The sequence below is a fragment of the Pinus tabuliformis genome, chromosome 8 (assembly GCF_031772625.1).
Source record: "Pinus tabuliformis cultivar Carrire ecotype Pingquan chromosome 8, CPIR1, whole genome shotgun sequence".
NCBI classification, from domain to species: domain Eukaryota; kingdom Viridiplantae; phylum Streptophyta; class Pinopsida; order Pinales; family Pinaceae; genus Pinus; species Pinus tabuliformis.
The window spans coordinates 836,751,506-836,773,584 of NC_142294.1; positions in this window are offsets into that span (position 1 = coordinate 836,751,506).

Below are 22,079 nucleotides of genomic sequence, written 5' to 3' on the forward strand. Positions count from 1 at the left end.
GTTTGGATTCATTCATTCTCTTGCAGGATTGTGCAGTGGAGGCAGGCAAAGCAGCAGGGGAGATTTGGAGATCAGATCTGAGCTGTATTGTGTGTAACAGGTGGAGATAGTATTGAGTACTTGTGAGGAGTATTGTAATATGTATTGTTACATGTTCTCAATCATTATAATATACAGATAGTGTGGGGTTTTCAGCTGTAATCTTTCCCCGGGTTACATACTGTGTTAATGTGTGCATGCAATTGATGTTTCATTGTTTTTGATGTTGCTAAATTGATGATCAACGTAGAGGAGGTTATGTATTATGCATGTATTCCGCAATAGTGTTTAATCGGGATAATCTCTGTGAATAAGTGTTTATTATTCAAAATTTCTACAATCTGTGTGTCCTCCTAGAATAATTTGTTGTTACACATGTTGCATATGAAATTCTAAGCCTTGTTTCTCTTGGAGAATATGGTTGAATTCATTCATGTTCCTTCTTTAAGTTTGACTTTAAATTCTTTGAGCTTAAGTTGGAAGGTGTGCATGCTATTTCTACCTTAGGTTTGTATTTACTCCCACTAGCCTTTGGCTTTTGGCGGAAAATCCAAATCCTAAAGCTAGAAGATTTTGAATCGAAAGGGCCAATTATGGGGAACCACTTTAAGGTCAAGCTCCAAGTGAATTGGCCAATGGTATGAGCCAATACTTGGCAGAATGGCAGCTTCATCAAATATGTCCCTTTCTAATAGAGCTTCTGACACTATAAGCTGATCCAATCTACTGGCCACTTGGTGTTACCCTCCTTTGTGGTTATTCCAAGTATAAATCTCATTTATAATGGTTAGGTCTGCCACATGAAGGTGCTGTAGGACTTTCATTTGCTAATGGAGGGTGATGGAATTAAGGTATTAGTTGTGTCGTCCCTTGGTGTAGCCAAGGTCCGAAATGCAACTAGAAACTCTAGTTTGAATCTCATAATTAGAATATGTTTGGTGATCATTAGTGATTAAAGCTTCCAACTGTTGGATTTTCGCTTGGATTCCAGGTGGAGTAGAAGAGTGAAAAATAATGGCAATTTCCTAGGCCTGATTCTAAGCCCGAGGTCTTCCAAAAGGACCACAACCTCCAAACCCCTGGTGAGAGTGCATGCAATGGAGAGGTATAATATTTAGTAGCAGACAAGGTGCAATGATGAAGACTCTGCAAAGGAGGCATAGACTAGTGAACCAAGCCAGGTTAAACCAAGGAAAATTTGTAAGGAGTTATACATCCTCTATATAGGCTAATCAGGGGATGAGGTGAGGGAATAGAAACAGAGGGGTGGGTTCATGGGGTAGCTCTAAGCGGGGAAAACAAACAAAACGAACCAGAACACTCCAATGAGTTTCAATGCCACTGAGACACCCTATAAACCATAAAGAGAATTCCACCATGCAAGTGAAATCAAGTTGAAGAACTTGCTAAGACTTGACATAGGAGGAGTTACCCCTGTGTTGACAACCCATTGTGCTCTGGATTGCTACTGATAATGCACCCAGCTCCCCTAGACGCTACAAATTTACAGGTTGGCAATCCCTTCGACCTCTCCCCTACTCTAGACTCGAAATTTTGTCATAAGATGGATGTAGTGAGGTTCCAAGCTAGTGAGGCATGGGCTTCCATAAACCAGCAAGCCAGAAAAGCCATCATTGTGTGGAAATATGCCACCTGTGACTGGGAATCACCTCATGTGCAATACAAAAACACAAAGCAACAATAGGGGATACAAGAGTGCTCAGTGGAAGTGAAGGTTGTCATCTTAAAGCGATGGAAATTTAAGTTTGTTGGAATGTGCGAGTGCATGGGATGGGATAGCCATGTCATTCCCCCCTCTTTAACGCAAGGTGAGGTGGAAGGGTGGCAAGCTTACACCTGCTATGTCCGTTGGCTTTGTTTTCCACACCCTGATCAGGGAGAATCATTATTTTAGGTTATATGATCAGATGTTATGAAATCTAAATTATTAGTATTTAAATTTATTTTAATGTGATACTTATATTATGATTTTTTTCCTGGAAAAATATTATAATTTTATTAATAAAATCAAAATTATAATATAATAAATTGAATTGAATCAATTTATTATTTTTTGAGTTGAGCCCACATTATGATTTATTATTATTATTATTATTATTATATATTCTTCATTTTATGGGCATTACAACATCTCTCGCATAATAAGCTAACATTTAAATTCAAATATTTACATACATTTACGACCACTACAACATCTCCTCCATATTGAGCCAACATTTAAATGTTTACACTCATTAACAAATATTACAACATTTTCCCCATATTGGGTTGTAGAGAACCTATCACCACAATGATAGGAGGGGCATGGATATAAGAGGTTTAAATATCTCATAGGTCCCACCACCACTTTGTATTAAAAGCATAATAAATGAATTAACAACCATGAAACCATGGGTAGTGTCCAAATGCTTGTACAACCACTTGATTACAAGCATAGATTATGATGAACATTAGTGAAATGAGTTATAACTACATTTCATTGAACCAAGGTGTAATATATTAATTTCTACAGTGATTTTGAAGACTTATAAACATTATCACTTTTGGATTTTAATAAAGATTCCAAGGTTTATTAAGGAAGGGAACTCATGGGCTATGAGTTTGAAAAAAGGGGAAATGTAAGGAGGTCTAGGGGGATTGGCATATGTCTCATTATCTTTTCATGTCTTATCTATAAATCTATTCTAAGTGATTTCAATATTTCCAATTTATCCTAATGTTTATGCTAATTAAATTAGGAACCTAGTGAAATGAAATAATTACTTCAAGTAACTATCTCCTATACTCCATCACTTACCTCTTACTTTCAAGTGACCAACTCCTACCATCAAGGAACCAAGAAAGCAATGGAGGGAAGGCTCCTCATACCTACCCATTCATCATGCAAATTTGAATTATGAAGGGGTAGCTTGAGAAAGAGAAAAATCTTGAAGGAAAAAGAGTTTTTGAGGAAGAAATTCCATCCCAACTCTCATATGATCCATGTAGATACGGAAGAGGGATTGTTATGTGATATTAGGAACCAAGATTGAGTAGGGAGATATCTTCTTAAACCTTTATACATTGTTGACCTTTTTTTGTTGCCCAAAAATTCAAAATCTATTGTCCATGAAGTAACATATTGTTGGAAAGTAAATATAAAAGTAGACTATGATTTGGACCCGTGCTACACATATTGAAGAGCATAGAAAGGAGAGCATTCTTAAGAGATTAAAGCGCAGATAAGGTGGTGTATTCCTAAGTTATATGGGGTAGTAGAGTGAGTGCAAAAGCCAATCAGGATGAAAGATTAAATGAAGAATGTTAGCAATCTATTTTTGATTGACCTTGGAAGCTTTTGGGAAAGGAAGAGTAACTTGGAAGCAATGAATAAGTATTATTTTCCATGGTAGTCTCATATCCTAGCATTTGGGTGGCATCTATTGAGGATTTTCCTAGTTGGGAGGAAAATTGATCACATTGAATCAGTTGCTTTTGAGTCTAGTTTGAGAAAAATATGTGTTTTTCTTTGAATATCTTTGATTGAAAATTCATTCATTTATGATGAAATAAATAATTGCATTATGTATTATGAGAACTCGTTATAAAAATTATGGAACCGCTAATGGGTGAAAATATTTTCGTTTTAACCGTTTTTTTACAAAAACTTGTATGGAAATGCTTTTGAAAACTATTACATGTTAAGATAATAGAACTAGGTAGAGAAATAGTTCTTCCATCCATTCAATATTGATACCTTGGAAATTATAATCCCAACTATTGACTTAATTGTTAAGAGTTCTCCCCTGAAAATTAGAATTATAGAACCCTTCTTCTTACGAGTACATTTCACTTTTCTGGACTATTTTATATTTTATATGCATTTTCATAATATCTCTTTTATATGCCCCATTTTCATTAATGTAAAAATATTCTAAATACATATGGTTCTTCATCCCTCCATGTACATCTCCTTATTTATGTGGAAGAATGCCAAACGAGTTTAGAATAATCCACTCATATTCCTATTCTCTATATATGAATGAAATTTGAACTCATTGACATCATTATGTAAGAGTTCTATGGCCGTTGGAGTTAATTAAAGAAGAAGATAAAAGACTCGTAAAATTATTATTACAAGAATTAAACTGTCGGCTTGGCTTTGGCCACAATTTGCATGATGGATATAAAGCATATGGTGTTAATCTAATTGGGGAAAGTAAAGCCTAACCCATCATAAAGTTTATTACATTTATTTTGATGGCATAGAAGTGGTATGTGTGAGTAGAAATACATTCCCCAAAATACAATCAACAGGAATGTTTGTGTGTAACAGTAAATTTTAATTTGATGTAATGCTCTTTAAAGCAAATAGATGTAATGCTCTTTAAAGCAAATAGAGACCTGAGGGACTTTATACAGTAGATCTTTGTTTTCTAACCCAATCACTTGTCTAAATGATTTTACCCAGTACTTTGCAGGTACTATTTTTTAATTCAGAATATTGATATCTGCCTGGAGTCAATAAGTGTTCTTAGGGAAAACATTTCACCATTTATAAAGATATCTAGCATAACATGATATTGCTGATACTGGATAGTCATTACTCTCATGCCGGTGAATCCTATAATATCATCCTTTTTTCCTTCAAATATTTCAATATTTGGGTTAGTGTAGTATTCATCATATGCATCCTCAATTTTCTTCCCTTTTTCTAACTCACAGACCTGTGCTTTTAGAGAGACAATCTCTTTTTTGAGATGATGAATCTCTTGGCTGACTTCTCCTAATGTGAGGGATCTGGTCTGAGATTTATGTTGGCTTCTTTGGAAAGATCTTGTGATTCTTTCGAATGAGGCATCAATGAATAATGCCTTTGGTTCAGTTTTAGAGACAGTCTTGCTACTGCTCCCCTGATTTTTATGCAATGTGCTTAGAAAAGTTTCTAGTAACTTTTCCTTCATTTCTCCTTCTCCCAATGCTCTGATCTAGGCAAGTAACTTTGTTTCTACATCATCCATGGTTTGTGCCATGAGAACCTTCTCCTTTGGCTGAGAAATATGGTCTTCATCAGATGAGATTTCTAATTCAGTGCTTAATTCACACTGACAGTTGTCTGAATCAGTGCAGTCACATTCATTCATGTGCATGTTTAATTCTTCATTAAAGCATTCTAAAGAAGAAATTTCAGAGGATTCAAATGTTGAACAGAATTTTCGTTGTTGTATCTGTTCTCTAAATGAGATGTTTGGACAATTTTCAGATTTGTGATTCTTAGAACCACATTTATAACATAGGGTTGGCACCATGCCTTATGTTTTTACTGTCCTTTTCTTCTTTACAGCTTCAAAGGATTTCTTTCCTCTGTTACTCTTAGATTCTTCTGATAAAGTACAACGACTAGAGGTATGTCCAGGTTGGCCACAGAGCCAACAAATCAATTTATTCCACTGATCTTTCTTATGTGTCTGCAAATGAATATCTTTGGGTCCATAGTAATGTGTTTTTGGCACATATCTATAGTATCCTTTCTTGGTCCCTTTTCTTTTCCTCTCTAGATATTTTTGTATTCTTGTCTTTTTTCTTTCTTGGCCTTCTTTTTAGCTTTTCTTCTTTTTACTATGGGGTCATCTATAGCAAGACCATACTTGTTATAGATGGATTTGTTGTCTGGTAATCTTGACATCTTCTGCAGAGATTTATTAACTTTCATACTATTGCATAAATTTACCAGAACTTTTGTTATGATGTTGTATATTTCTCCCCGAGTAAAGGATTCAAAAGGCAACTGAAAAGCATCTTGTTGTCTTAGATAATAGTATAGAATTTGAAATGGATGCATAAAGATATATCTTTCTAGCATCAAAAGAAGATTGCCCGGTCTTTGTAATTATTTTCCATTTTTGAGGGCATGGAAAATATAAAATTAGTTGGGGTAAGTTATTATTTTCATATTTGATTAATTATTCTCAAAGAAAAATTGAGATTTATTCTCTATTATTTTGTGAATAACAAATTTATTAATTTAATGAGAATTGTAATATTAAAACAAAAACTCTAGCTGAAAAAATCTCTATTTTTGCATAAAAAATAAAAAAACACTCTGAAAATGAAAAGTGTTGATGTGACATCAACATTCTTTTTGGGTTAAAATTCAAAAAAAACAATGGCATTAAAAGCCAAAAAAAAATGTGAAATAAACATGAAAAAACACCTCGAAACAAAAGTTGTTGATGCAACTTGATGTTGCATCAACATTTTTTGTGGTCTGGTTAAAATTCAATTTTTTTTAAACAATGACATTAAAAATTAAAATTTGAAGTGCAATAAATATGAAAATCACCCAAAATAAAAAAATGTTGATGCTCACTGCTTCAACACCTTTTTTTTGTCCAGTTAAAATTCCATTTTTTGTTTTTAAACTATAGCATTAAAAACTATTTTTTTTTTGCATTAAACATGAAAAAAATAAATAAAATAAAATAAAAAATAAATATAAATAAATAAATAAAATAAAATAAAATAAATAAATATAAATATAAATATAAATAATAAATAATAAATAATAAATAAAATAAAAATAAATAAATAAAATAAAAATAAATAAATAAAAAATTAAATAAAAATAAATAAATAAAAAATTAAATTAAATATATATATATATATATATATATATATATATATATATATAGATATATATATATATATATATATATATATATTGATGTTGCATTAACGCAATTTTTTTTTGTTGAAGTTCCAACATTTTTAGCAGTTTGCATTAAAAAAAATATCATGACTTTGAAAAACCTTAAAATTCCATTAGTTTTTAATGATAACATTAAATTATAAAATATCACAACTCAAAAACTTATAAAATTCCAACAATTTTGAACCATGACGTTAAAGATAAATATCATGACTCCAAAAAACCTTTAAATTTTGACATTTTTCAGCTATGGAATTAAACCCAAATATCATGACTAGAAAATCCTTAAAAATGAATATCTAAATCAACGACTCTTTATACCAAGGGTAAATTTTTTAATGCTAGAAGTATAACTCTTTTAAATCTTAGCTAAAGACAACTTGACACATTGCAACAAAAATATAAAGATCGACCATTAAATTGACGCAAAGTGGGGTTATACTAGACTCATTGAAATGAAAACTTAAAAACCAAGAATGACATTGACACACAATGGGGGCGAATTTGATTCATTGAAGCAAAAACCTTAAAATCAAGTAACAAATTGACACATAGTGGAGTTGGATTTCTAGTCAAGCATTGACATAGCCCCTGTAGCAAAAAAAAAAGTAAAAGTAAATAAATAAATAAAAGAGAAAAAACAAAGCAAAAATTAAAAAAAATTAAAAAGATAAAAATAAAAACAAAAAAAATCCCATATCTATATATATATATATGTGTGTGTGTGTGTGTGTGTGTGTGTGCAAAAATAGATGGAAAAAAAATCACTTATAACATAATTAAACAAAATAAAACCAATAGAAATTAAAAATAATTGAAAATTAAAGTAAATAATTATAAAAATATATATTTTTAGGCCGATAGGCCTTCCTTTGAAAGAGACTTTCGTCGTCCTTTTGTTCCTAACGTTGACACCTGGCGTCCACATTCAGCGGGCATACAATCGTCTGACATCTGTGCGCCGAGCTTCCGGGAGAGTTCGTGGAGTTTATGGCACAATGCTCGGAGTTTACGGGATGCATGCCCGCTGGTTTCGCGCTTAGCGCCATCACATGGCACACCACGCGGGTTCTGTCATTAATTCTCTTCCTGGCAGGACGTCCGGTCACAGCTTTTCCCCTTGGTTCGCCCGCCCAGATCGACGGTAAGAAGCCTCTGCTGCGATCTGACGGTGGATTAGCTGCTGGGCACTTTACCCTACTCCGGTTAGCTTGGAGAAGACCTCTTTCGCCGAGCAGTCTCTCCAGGAAACCTGCTCTGATGTTGATTCTCCCGTAAGCGGTCTCGTTTGGTTTGCCGCCAGAACTGAGCTGCACCAGACTATGTATTCTCAGCTCCTCGCTCTGGCAGCGGATAATCCCACGCCAGGTAACCTTAGAGTTTTGTTTTTTTGTTCTTGCTACCCCCAGAACGATGTTCCGTTTATTTGTCTAAGTTTTCCGCATGAATTATTGTTTAAACGTTTTCCAGATGGGCTAATCGTTTTCTCTGTGTGTATATGCCTTGTAGGTAGAAGGATTATTGTTCCAGGTTCCTGGGTACGCTTGGTGGTGAAGTGCTCTTTCTACAGCAGTCTCTCTGCACCAGACTATGCATTCTCAGCTCCTCGCTCTGGCAGCGGATGATCCCACACCAGGTAACCTTAGAGTTTTGTTTTTTTTGTTCTTGCTACCCCCAGAAAGATGTTCTGTTTATTTGTCTATGTTTTCCGCATGAATTATTGTTTAAACGTTTTCCAAATGCGCTAATCGTTTTCTCTATTTTGCCCCTTCACACTCCTACATTGTTTTCCTTTCAGCCGCAAACCCTAAATCCTGCATCTGCTTCTACTAGAGTCTTTTGAAATTACTGTTATTTCTTTTAAATGAATCTATGAAACCATAGGTTGCTTAATTTTTAATCGCGCCAAATGTCTCTACGTCTGAGGATTAACTTATCTTCTAAATTTGAGTTAAATTCCCTCTTCTTCTTGCTTAGATTATTAACACTGTTTTCTTTTCATCCACAAACCTTAAATTATTCTTCTGCTATAGTCTTTTGAAATTATTTTTTCTTTCTTTTAAATAAATCTATGGAAACATAGGTTGCTTAAATTTTTACTCGCGCTGGATGTCTCTGCGTCTGAAGATTAACCTATCTTCTAAATTTGAGTTAAATGCCCTCTTCCTTTTGCTTAGTTTTTTAAGCATGCCAGATATCTCTACGTCTCAGAGGGTTAACCTGTTTCTTCTAAATTTAAATTTGAAGACCTCTCATTCAATCATGATAGCTTTAAGTTTTCTTTAAAATAAAAAATGATTTTAACCTAAATTTACAAAAATCACCATATTCTGCTTGATCTGCCTGATCATTGCTGATATTGCCTCCAGTTTACATTTAAGTTCATACTAACTCCAATGGCTGTTATAGCCAGTAATTAAGCTACATAAATTAAGCGGTTCAATACAAATGTTGTTATGGGAATTGAGGTTGATTTGAAACTGCTAGAATCTTTTGCAGATACTCAATTTCATGACAGTGGCTTGGATGAGCTTGAAGGTGCAACAGATCCAAAAAAGTCTTTGTTAGAGGCAAGGCAGTTGGTTAGTCTTTTATTAAACAACCATCCAGAGAATTTCATGAATCCTATTATAAGGGAGAAGCATTATAGTTCTTTGGATTACATAAAGGTGGTCATGATTTCTGAGAAATACAGAGATTCATCTGACAGAATCTTTGGAACCTTTGGTACGCGAACTTTGAAGCAAAATGCAAAGAAAAAATCACTTGAGACATTGATAAAGAGACTGAGAGAGTTGAGTTGATGTAATGACTGTTTCTCTTTTTCCAAGGTAATGGTTATCAGAGTCTAATGACTATCAGGGATACAAAGTGTTGGAGTTGATATTCCCTTGAGAGGTCCCGACATGAATCCTGGACCATTTATCTTCCTCCATGGTAATGGTTATCAGAGTCAATCTTGCCTCTGCAAGTCCCACACACTACCTCCCAACTATGAGGACGCATCTGGATCGTCAACCCAACAGTAAATGTTACAAATCACAATTGTTGACAGAATGTAATCCAATTCAAAAGATGATGCAAACCGTGGGAGTGTTTCACAAAACCAGAATTTTATACAGCGTATGATCTATATAACTAAATCCTTATCACAACATAAAAATTCTGAGCTCAGTTAAAATCAGTGAAGAATCTATCAAAATATTAACTCGAAACAAATTTTATTTTTGTTTGTGAGGATTGCTCATGAACCAGTGAGGCTCATGTATCATTTTGCATACCATAAAAACCCTGTCTACATTGATTCTGCTGTCAAAGGGCAACATGTCATGCGTGACAGATGTTTCTCGAGACTCGTACTGGTACTGCAGCTAGCAGGAAGGATTGGTCCTCGAAGGCATGGAGTGCAGTGGATAATCTCTGTATCTAAAATGACCCTATATATGATGACTTTTTGTTCTGGCACTAATTGTTGTTGCAGACCTGGAATGCCACCCTTTGGAATTGTGGAAAAATCTCGTTGTATGATTTAGGTTCTAGGGATTCTAGCAGTTTTCAGGTTTATGTTTGTTTAACTTAATTGTTCAGTATCTCTGTTAAATATATGTTGTATTTTATTTTAAACTCTGTTTGGCCATAATATGTGTTTTTTAAGTTTGATGGACTGTGTCAGTTCTGGTGCTACTGGACTTTGCTCTAGTCTTTAAAGTGATTAATTGCTATGGAAGTAATTTCTGTATTGAATGGTCAGTGCACATGGTCCCCAATCTTATAAGTCAATAAAACATACCTTTGGGTATGTTTTATTAACAGATTTGGTGAGTCAGTAAATGGTACTCCAAAGCCTACCTCTCCTGGTCTAGGAGAAACAAAAATATCGGAAGAAAAAAAGAGGAAAGCGAGGGCTGAGAGGTCTGTTCTTTGAAAATTCAGGAATTTATTTTCTGTCTTCAGATTCCTGAGATTATGATGCTATTTTCCTTATCTTCTGTTTTCCTTATCTTGTGTGTGTCTAATTTATTGTCAGCTTAATTTGCTTAATATTTTTATCCAAAATTATGATACACATTTTTTTTACTTCAGAATAATTGGAATCTGACAATGCCCAAATTATTAAACAGGTTTGGACTTACTTTGCGCTCATCTGCTGATGATGAAGCAAAGAAGAAAGCTCGTTTGGCTAGATTTGGAGTGGATGTGAAATATGCTTCCTTGGAAGATGACAAGAAAAAGGCAAGGGCTACAAGGTAAACTCCTATTTCAATGATTGTGTCTGAAAGTATTATTTGTTTGCTTTGTATGTTATGATGAAGATGACATTTGTTTCTTGCCTTTGTGCATTTCATATATTAAGCTTTAATTGAAACTTTATTTTATATGGAAGCATACCTGAGGGAATTTCTTGTTTAATATTGAAAAAATGATTATAAATTGTTTGTTTATCTCAGGTTTGCCTCGGCATTGGATGGAAGCACTTTAGAGGTAAACAAAAAACTAAAGCAGACCTGGCAGAGACTGTGGCATCAACATGAATGGTGAGTGTAAGTTCCTTGATCTCTTAAATCCTAATTTGGTTTGATTTTTGTTGCATGATACAAAGAAACACAACTGATTACTTTATTTATGATTCAGGTTTGGGGTTCTAAGGCAAAGATGTTGTCCCTATTGCAGCACAGCACAATCAGGCAATGTTAGATACTGGATATGATAAAAAATAGGCTAGTGGGGCTACAAATTGCATTAAATTTTGGTTAAGGATTAATGCCATTTTGGTAAAATCATTAATTAGTTTTGCTTTTATGTTTTGTCTAGCTTTCTCGTTTCTGGTGTCTTTCTTCGCTACGTTTTGATTTGTTGTTAGCCTTCCCATTTACCCTTTTTATAGCCTTCTCCGTTAGCATTCTCGTTTAACTTCACTCTTTTCCGCCCCTCTTTAATTTAATATTTGCAGTGCTTACATTTACATGGAATCTTATTTGTGTTTGAATTTTTTTTTGTTATTGTTGTGGTCGCTTAGGCTTTAACCATCCATTTTACAGGTTTAAAATTTTTCTCATCTGCAAGGTCAAATTGTCTTTGGTTTTGCTTTGAATTGCTCATCTATCCACCCTCTGGACTTTCTTGAAATGCCCTAACCAGATTGGGAATGTCAATTGACAGGCAAAACTTATATGATATAGAGGATTTGAAACAGAGCATGTGAACTTTGAAATTTGATGTTTTGCTGGTCACTTAATTTCTGTGGTGCTTCACATTTTCTGACTGGTGCTTCTAAATTCTGCTAATTTTCACTGTTGAAATCTGCTGAAATTTTATCATCAGTTATTTCACTTTTCATCAGTTATACTCAATTTCTCCTCTTATTTTTCTTTTCCTCTATATCTGTTAGGTTCCCCTACTTTTCTTTGTCTCTCTTTGTGTCATTTTTGTTTTTTTCAATTGTTTCTCTTTTATTTGAAGACTATCCAGTGCCTTCATGTCTTTTTGGTCGTTTTAACCCCAAAGCATTTCGTTGTGGTTGCTGCATTTTCTTGGCTGATGGTAGGATTTTGGGATCAGTTTAATGTTTTACTAGGCTTGCTAATAGTATTTTAGGAATGAAGCTCATTTGACCCGCATAGACATGCAGTTTTGTGTTTTACTTAAAATGACAGGGATGCAAATTCCTTGGATCTAGTTGGACGGCTTATTTGGTCAAGGGGGCCAGGCAGTCTTCATTTTGCTTGGCAAATGACAAAATGTAATTTCCTATTTTTGACCTAGGTGAATGATTCATTTGCTCAAGATGGCCATGTGCTGTATAGATTTATAATTGTAAATGGGCAACTTAATTGTATATGATATTTTGATAAAGCTTATGTTCATCTCGATCTGGGTTAGACTGTGATGCAGTATATTTTGCCTTTTTTTCTGAATCTTTAAAATGTGGACTAGCTACACATATTTCTTTCGAATACTTTGTACACTGTAAAAAAAAATGAAAGATCAATTCAGGCTTGTAAATCTCAAAAACAACCAAAATTTGAAAATTTATACACACATTTATTTTGAATAATATGTACATTGTAAAAAATTGAAAGATCAATTAAGGCCCGTAAATCTCAAAAAAAAATCAAAATTTGAAAAGCTATACACATATTTTTTTTTGAATAATATGTACACTGTAAAAAAAAAAAAATTTAAAAAATAAAATAAAATAAAGATCAATTAAATACATATGATATGATAGTTATAACAAATTGAAAGATCAATTACATACATATGATCACTGCAACAAATTACCAATGCTCTCTCTCCCGGACCAAAAATGACGTGGAAATCTAAAATTATCCGTAACAATTCTTCAACTGTGTTAATATTCAATTTCCCATGGTAAGGCGGAAAATTAAACCAACAACTTAACACTTAGTTGTGTCTTAACAATACAAATCATGTCTACAAATGCATTTCACATAATTTTTATTAATTTTTCATCAAGATTTCTTAATTTTTAATGTTTATTTCTTTACATAAAGCCATTTTTCATTACATGAGACAAGAAACGTGAGATTTATTTCTTCATTATTGAAATACATTTCAGTTTCTTTGTCTTTACATATAAACCACTCTTCATTATTTTCACTTTGAACGAGCATACAAAGTGGATCCATTTAACAAATTTGTGTGGACAACTTTCTTTCTTCTTGGTAGAGTATTTGGATTTTGCTCTATGTATGTGCATAATTCTTTCCAAAGGCAATTTATTTGTGTAATTGGCTTGCTTCTCCCTCCCTAAGTATTCAATCTGGTTGGGTAGAGAAACATTGTCAAATGGTAGGGGATAGTCATGGTGGTTATTGCCTTGGTCACTAGAAAGCTTCGTAGATGCTTGGCCATCTATAGAGGTTTCTTAATTTTGGGTAATTAACTTACTCTAAAATGAAATAAGACACTCAATGTGTTCAGTGTAATATAGATATAAACAAAACATCTAAAGAAAAGTAATTGCACAATAATCCAGTCCAAGAAAACGAGGTTTTCCACAAACCAATTAAACCTTTCACCTTTTTCGTCTTATTTGCTTATATCAAACATTTGTGCAGATTTTCAACCAATTAACATTTCATTGAGTATGTATCTACAAATCAGTGATTTTGGGATCAAATCCCACAAATCAGTGATTTTGGGATCAAATCCCACAAATCAATTCTATACCTGCTCTTCAAATTCCTTCAAGCTTTTGAAAGCAAAACCAATGAATTATCAATATAATTTTACCATAATAAAAAAACAATTAGAAGGCGTTTAGCCAGCTCAAATTGCTCATCCGTTAGGCTTGAACCAACATCTCTTCTAGAGAAATTCAACAATTCTAATTTAATAATCCTATCGGCCTCTCTTTGTACCTTTTGGGACAATTGCTAGTTAAATATTAAATAACAAAACATATTAAAGGCGAATTAAGTAAAAAATATTATAAAAATAAACAAAAGATTAAAAAAATGCAACAAAAATAAAACATTAAAAACATTTTTTTTTAATACTCATGGTAAATTATTTTTAATTTTCTTAAATGTTTCTTCTAAAGTTTTTTAATTATTTTATTTTATTTTATTTTATTTTATGTTAATATTTTTTTATTTTAAATTTAATTAATTAAATTACTTTATTTTCTGTTATTTTTTTTTTTTTTTTACATTGTAATATTTGTGTCTAATTGTTTTGTAATTTGTTTTTTTTTTTAATTATATTGCTTTCTTTTTTTTCGTTTTCTAATTTGTTTTTTTTAAACAAACATGTTAACATTATATTAACAAGCAAAAAATATATATAATTTACATCCATGAGAGCATTCTCTGCCTCTGTACGAGGAAACCAGAGATAAGAGTGAGAAATCCTTGCTCCAAGAAAGGGAAACCAAAGCTCAAGAAATTTATGTATGAACTGACAGTTATCAAAATGATGAGCATGAGACCTAACATATTTGTAACAGGCGTTTCTAAACCAAAACTGATGAGGAACCGACAATGCATCAGCAAGCCTCGTGGCTTTGTGTCGCTTACTCACAAACCAAACCAAAATAACAACTGTGGTGGTTACCACTGAGCCAAACCAGATTGAAGATTACCAGCCTAAGGGTTTTCATGGAGTTGAGAGATTAGAGATTTTCCACATTGAAGCTGCATAGTCACCATGCTAGAGCCACATTGAACTTGAGCATTATTGTGAGCATGCACGTTACCAGAGTCCACATGAATTTCCTCCAAGATGAAACAATCATAGGGATTGGGATGGGGAGGTGAGTGGAGGGGAGCGCCAGCCACTAGAGGGGCGAGAGTGTGGGTGGGTAGGGGAGAGGCCACTAGAGCACTCGTAACAAGCGGAGATGAGGAGTCGACTAGAGGAGAGCGCGAAGGGAGAGGGAGCAGGAGACGAGGGGGATGGGTCATGGGGAGGAAATTTGATTATGAAATCTTTAGCCAGACACTTGAAAGAGGAGAAGGAGTGGCTTTGGAAGGCATAGAGCTCATAAATTCAGCAAGAGGCTTTCAGCTTCTCTTGAGATTCTCTCCTTGAGTTGGCAAGCAAGGAGGTTCCAAAGGGCCCAGAGCATCGAACGACCTTTGCGAGTCTCTTCCTCCTCCAGAGTGAAGATCTCTCTTATGATGGAATCATGAATTCCATATTCAAACAAGGTTGCGACAAAGGCTTAATCAAAGGTGGTGTGGAGACATCCATGACCCTGCCTCTGCCAAGGTGTCGTCTCCTGCCTCTGTCATAGTTCATCATTAGGTGGCAGAAGGGCAACATCACAGAGTCAGATTCGGGAGAGTGGAGGGAAACATGGAGAGAATGACCAGGAGAAGAAGATGCTTGGAGGCCATCATCCTTGTATTTTTATTGCCTGAGTGAGCAAGTGGGAAGTCCAGGTATGGAGATTGCAGGTCCCAGCAGGAGAATTTACGAACCATGGTTTCCACTTGTTGAAGGAGTTTCGCCAGGTGGTAACTATCACCGATGGATCTGGGGAGTCATGTTAATCCTCCCACGAGCACCTAGATCCGGGGGATTTTCTAATTTGTTTAATGTGTTGATTCTTTTCTAATTTGTTTAAATTTTTTTATAATTTTTTTATTAATTTTTTTTATAATTTTATTATTAAATTTTTAATAATATTTTTTTAATTATTTTCAATGATTCTTTTCTAATTTTTTAATTATTATAGATTTTTAATAATGTTTTTTTTTTAATTGCTTTTTTTCCCTTGGAAAAATATGGGCAGATCAACCCTGAAGGGAATCTTTTAAAGCTCGTCAGCCAAACTAGTAGGGCCTAACCCGAAGGGTGTTGAGGAGAATTGACCCTATGACCTCCCGATCGGCGAGGTACTTAACAATGAGGACTCGACCAGTTGAGCTAACCCTTGGGGCTTTTTTTTAATTTCTTTTTTATTTTTGGAATGTTTTTGTTTATTTTTTTAATTTGTTTATTTTTTTAATTTTTAATTTTTTATCTTATTTTTTAAAATAAATTTTGATTTTATTATAATGTTTTAATTTTTTATTTTGTTTTTATCCTCTTTTTTTGGCTAATTTTTTTTTGCCCAATATTTATTTCAATATTTTTTTCCTTTTTCTTTTTAATTCTTATTTTCAATAATCTATTTTTATTGTGATATTTGGAATGTTTTTCATTGAAGTTGTTTTTAGATTTTTTTGTTATTTTTAATTAAAATTTAATGTGAATCATTATTTTTGGGGAAAAAAATTAATGTCATCATTTTTGGACATAAAATTTGTAAAAAAAAAAAAAAAAAAACCCTAAATTTTGTTATTTTTCAACTTCTTTTTTTCAATTTTGCTTCCATAAAAATCCTTTATTTGACATGTCATTTTTAGCGAAAAGTTCTTGAAACGTGTGTTTTTTTAATTATATCTTTATGCAAAATGTGTATTTTTTGTCAAGGGTTTAAAATTGTTATTTTTTTAATGACAATTATTTTATGTGTATTAAAATATTAATTAACGATACATAATAATAATAATAATAATAATAATAATTGAACTTCAAAATATTAATTTTATTATTTATTTAAAACTTTGCAAAAAAAAAATTGACAATATCATTACAAATAGACATTGCAAATAAAAGCCAAAAAAACACAAACTTGGAAAACCCTTAAAAAAACATCTCAAGAAGAGGAGAAGAAGAAGAAAACAACTTGAAAGATGGTTAAATAACCAACATTTACAAAAAATGGCATACTTAAGACATAAGAAAATTTAAAGTATCAAAAATATGCCCCGCAAAAAAAGGTCGATGTTGTATCAATGTTTTTCAACATCAACATGAAAATCACCAACATTTTAATTTTTTTATTGAAACTTTAAAAAAAAAAAAAAATATGGAAGTGTCAAAAATAAGCCCCCCGAAAAAAGGGTTGATGTTGTATCCACACTTTTCAAAATTGGCATGAAAATCACTAACATTTAAAAAAAATGTCCATACTTAATACATACAAAAAGTTAGTGTTAAAAATATGCTCCAAAAAAAACACAGTTGATGTTGCATCAACATTTTTCAAAATCGATATGAAAATAATGATTTTATGCAACCTCTAAAAAACAAAAACTCAATACAGTTCTCATTAAGTTGGTAACTTTGTTGAATGGAAATTTGAAAAAGTAATAATAGTTAAGCTCTTTTTACTCCAAACTACTTATATTAAATAATTATGTGAAATTTGTAGAGCCATTTACCTCTCTCTCCGATCATAGAATTATATTGTTGCATTCAAATGTGAATAACATTATAATTTTGGGGTTTATGAAGAATGTGTCGTTCTTGTTTAAATATTAACATAAGCTAATGCAAGTTTATAAAGAATGTGTCATTCTTGTTTAAGTATTAATAGAAGGTAACGCATCCCCTGGAACACATGACCACTGGGTTGTATTAGTGAAAATCAATATTACTCCATTCTCATTTGAATATTAAACAGGGTCTGCATTATAGTAATGGATATGTGAGTATGATATTTGAAAGTCATCATACACAACCAATCCAAATTCACGTTTTGGTTTGCTAAAGAGTTTGTTTTTATTTAAATTCTAGATACTTAAATGTCACCATTAGAAAGAACAGTCTTACTTGTATGCTTTGTTGATGTAACTCTAATTTGTGTATAAAATCAAAAAGGATAATTTATCTTGCTCATAGAAGTTAAATTATTCTTTTTTTACATTTAATTCATTGAGATGCAAATTCGTCAATGGGCTTTACCAAGAGAATTGTGATTTGTTGAGCACATGATTAACTATTACAAAATTCAACTTCGTAAGTAATAGCCTCAAAGTTGATTATGGTTTGTTTGAAGTGTATTTTAACTCCTGAAGTCAATTGTGGGGATAACTAAGTGACATCTTTCGCAATGACTAGTGTACCTCAAAACCCTTCAATCAAATAAGGGTATGTGAAATGGTTGTGGTAGCTTGTAGAACATTCATGAAAAGTAAGTGAGTCATTCCCAGCTATAAGAATATTTTTGTTGTTAAAATTTGTCTATAATGAATTTTTCTAAGATGTTTGTAGAATGTTGATGACATGTGTGAACCAAACCATCCAAAGGGGGTAGAGTATGTATGCCTCTATAGACTTTAGCAATCAAATCATTGTGCATAGGTGGGTCCCTTGTCCCAAAAACAAGGGAGTCTCATATACCAATTTGGTATCTAGCATGGTTGTGACCTTAAAATTAGATTATGAATGGATTAATATCCAACTGTAAGATTTGTTTGAGAATCGATATTAAAATTTATACTTAACAAAGTTAAACATCGTGTATAATATCATTTAATGCCAAGTGATTTTTTACACTTCAACTACATTTCCAATGATTTCACATTAGGTCAGTGAATCATAATACATTGTAATCGCTATGGGTATTCAATTCAAAATCCTTGTGAACAAGATGCCAAAATATTCTATTATGTGGGAAAAATAAAATACTTAAATTAGTTATGAGCACAAACTTAACTTTGAGAATAATCTTGCAATGTAGAGAAATTTACCATTCTTCTATCTTCATTGATTTATTATATCACCAAATTCCTCTTGTTATGTTGGTATTGAAGGTACATTACACATGGAATCGACCTTAAATCTAGCGATAAGAAACCAACTTGATGAATATAGTCAAATAAAACTATAAGATAAAATAAAACAGTGAGAAAAAGTGATAAGTGATAAGTCAACACTAATTATAATGAATCTAATATAGTAATATAATTGAAAATTTACATAAAACCTTAATTAAATGAACTTATAAATCCACAACCAAAGGTTAATAAGGAAATGAAAAATAGATTTCAAAATACATTTTAAATCTCACTTTTTGAAAATATAAGAAATAACTTCACAAAATACGTACATCAACATAATTAGTAAACAAGTGCTCTCTGAATACACTTCAAATAACATCTCATTATTAGGCACATTTACCAATTTAAACATATTATTATTATTAAAAAAATCATAATATTTGAATAATCATTGATTTTGTACATGTCAATAATTTTAAGTGATTAAACATGGTTACTTCACAAAATACCTACATCCACATAATTAGTAAACAAGTGCTCTCTAAATAAACTTCAAATAACATCCTATTAGTAGGCACATTTACCAATTTGAGCATATTATTATTACTAAAAAAATCATAATATTTGAATTGTCATTGATTTTGTACATGTTAATAGTTTTAAGTGATTAAACATGGTTACTTGTTAAACAAACTTAGGTAGCCTCTTATTAATAGGCTCATTCACCAATGTGAACATGTTATTGTTATTATTAACAAAATCATAATATTTCAATATTCATTGATTTTTTTACATTTGAATAGTCATTGATTTTGTACATAGGTTACCTGTTAAAAACTTCAATAGAATGAGTTGTTCGTCGTCACATTCAAATGGGTGGCATATGTGAATACCTTGTAACTCTAGCAATATTTTAAAGCACACCAAGAATGTTCTCCCCATTTTGGTGCAAATATTAATTATTTTAGAACATAGGCAAATATTAATATTTTTAGAACATAGGATAGAGGATCCATGTCTCTATGTAAATAATGCAAGCCTTGATGCATTGTTTTATACAATAGTCGAAAAGATAGTGTTATGTTGTTCAATCTACTAATATGATGAGTGACCACCATATATATGTGTATATACATTGCTTTCGTATGATCAACAACCATTATTCCACACCAATATGGGTTAAAATTTATTCAGAACATGCTAATTTTGTTTTGGTTTTTTTTTAAGTGCATTTCCCACTAAAATTTAACAATCAAACATTGTTTCACCGTTAGAACATGATAAAATTTAACAATCGACCATTGTTTCACCGTTAGAACATGATTGCTCCTCAGTGTCCAACGTGCCAAGGAGTTTCAATCTAAATTGATATGTGATATCAAAATGGTGTGATTCTTGGCAAACTCTAGTAAGGGGTAGTTGAAAAGTTTTTTTTACCGATGGGGTGGTATTAAGGGACTTAGTGGAGGCAAGTAGCATGATTAACATGTTTGATATTTGAATGGTGAATGGGATGGCGTACTTGGGAACGAGAGTTATGCTCTCTACTTGTTTTCGTCTTATCTATGTGTGGCATCTTTATCGTCCTCAACATCTGAATCACCTACCCTCGTCACTTCGATTTGAATGCAGGCAAATGGTTCTAGTTGGGTTCAAGTACGACACTCTTTTTGTTAATAGGTTCAATCCTCATAGACTGTTATGGCTAGCCTCTCTCATGGAGGTTTGGTTACAAGCGGAAAAGGCCTTGACACACAAATTGTTGAACTCATTCAAGAGTGCATGATTTTTTGTTTTAATGAGCTTGTTAAAGCACATGCCCTGTTCTACACATGTCTCTCCACAAATTTTTCACACTCTAGTATTCTTATTCATCACCTCAATCCTTTCATGTCTTCGCCACATTATAAATGCATGGGCAACATCTCAAGGTGATGGATTCACTATGCTTTTGGTTCTGGTGTGGAAGGGTTCCAACTGTCGTGTTGCTCCTAGATGTCGAGGTTGGTTTCTCTAGATTTTAAGGAAGGTGTGTCTCAATACTGGATGTCATCACATTATTCTTGTTGTTTACCATCTTTTCGTTTACTTGTCTTATATCATCTTTGTAATTTCACCAATCTACGCAGGGTTCAATGTTCTTCGTCTTATTTCTCCATAACATGGGGTCAAGTCTTTCTTTTGAGTTGGTCGCTTTATTGCCCATTTCATCACCCCAAATCTTGGATTCGGTGAGCATTTCGTTTAACTGTCTTGTAATGTTTGTGGAGTATGGTACCTTGGTACCTTCTCCATTTGGTTTTGATATTGTCACTAATCAGGTTAATTTTGCAGTTACCCTAAGTTTTATGACCTCATTTTATTTTTCCTTTACGAATATTGGACTTTTGGGATATAGGGTTAGAAAGTCTGCTCAAGCCTCGTCACACTATGTTATATCCTCCACCAAAACAGAGTTCACTTTTTTTTCTCATGGTCGATGATGTTTTCATTATCCTCAGGTTCGCTACATCTTTAACATTGTCTATCCATCATTGTTTATTGTCGGTCTCTTTAACATTCTCCCTTTATTCTACTTCCTATATAAAAATGACCCCCAGGCAACGTATGCCCAGTCATCGTGGTGGGGAACCAGGTTCATCTTTGTCTTGTTGTCGACATCTTCTTTGTTGGGACTCAGTGGCCAATCACTTTAATTTAGTTCCTTCTAAAGTGAGGAACAAAATTCTTCACTTAGAGGCAAAGGAGTTTGGGGACCGTTTATATTTTTCTAACTCTGAGATTAGTGGCAACTACCTCAGGTGGATTCCTGATCCAGGAAAATTTAGGAAGAGTCCATGATCCACTTCCTCCACTCACTTTATATGCATCGTTAGTTAGAAACACTACTTTATATGGTTATTTGCGACAAGCAGATCGACAATTATAGGTTATTTGCAGGGAAGGAGGAAATCAAGAGAATTCTTCAGGATATCTGCTATAATCTGGATGATATCGTGGCCAGGTTAACAAGGGTAGAGTGATTCATGGTGTTTGACTCAAATACTGAGTTTGATGTACATAATGAAGCATCGGCAGTCATCAATGCTCTTGTTGGGATTTCTCCTCAAGGAAACTCCTTTCCACTCTCTCCAATCATCATTTCAGACTAACAGTTTCATCATGGATATTGCACTTCTTTTTTGCAGTTGGTTATTATCAGTTTTTTGTTCTTTGTCATAATGGGTTGATGGCATGCCACTTTGGAATAT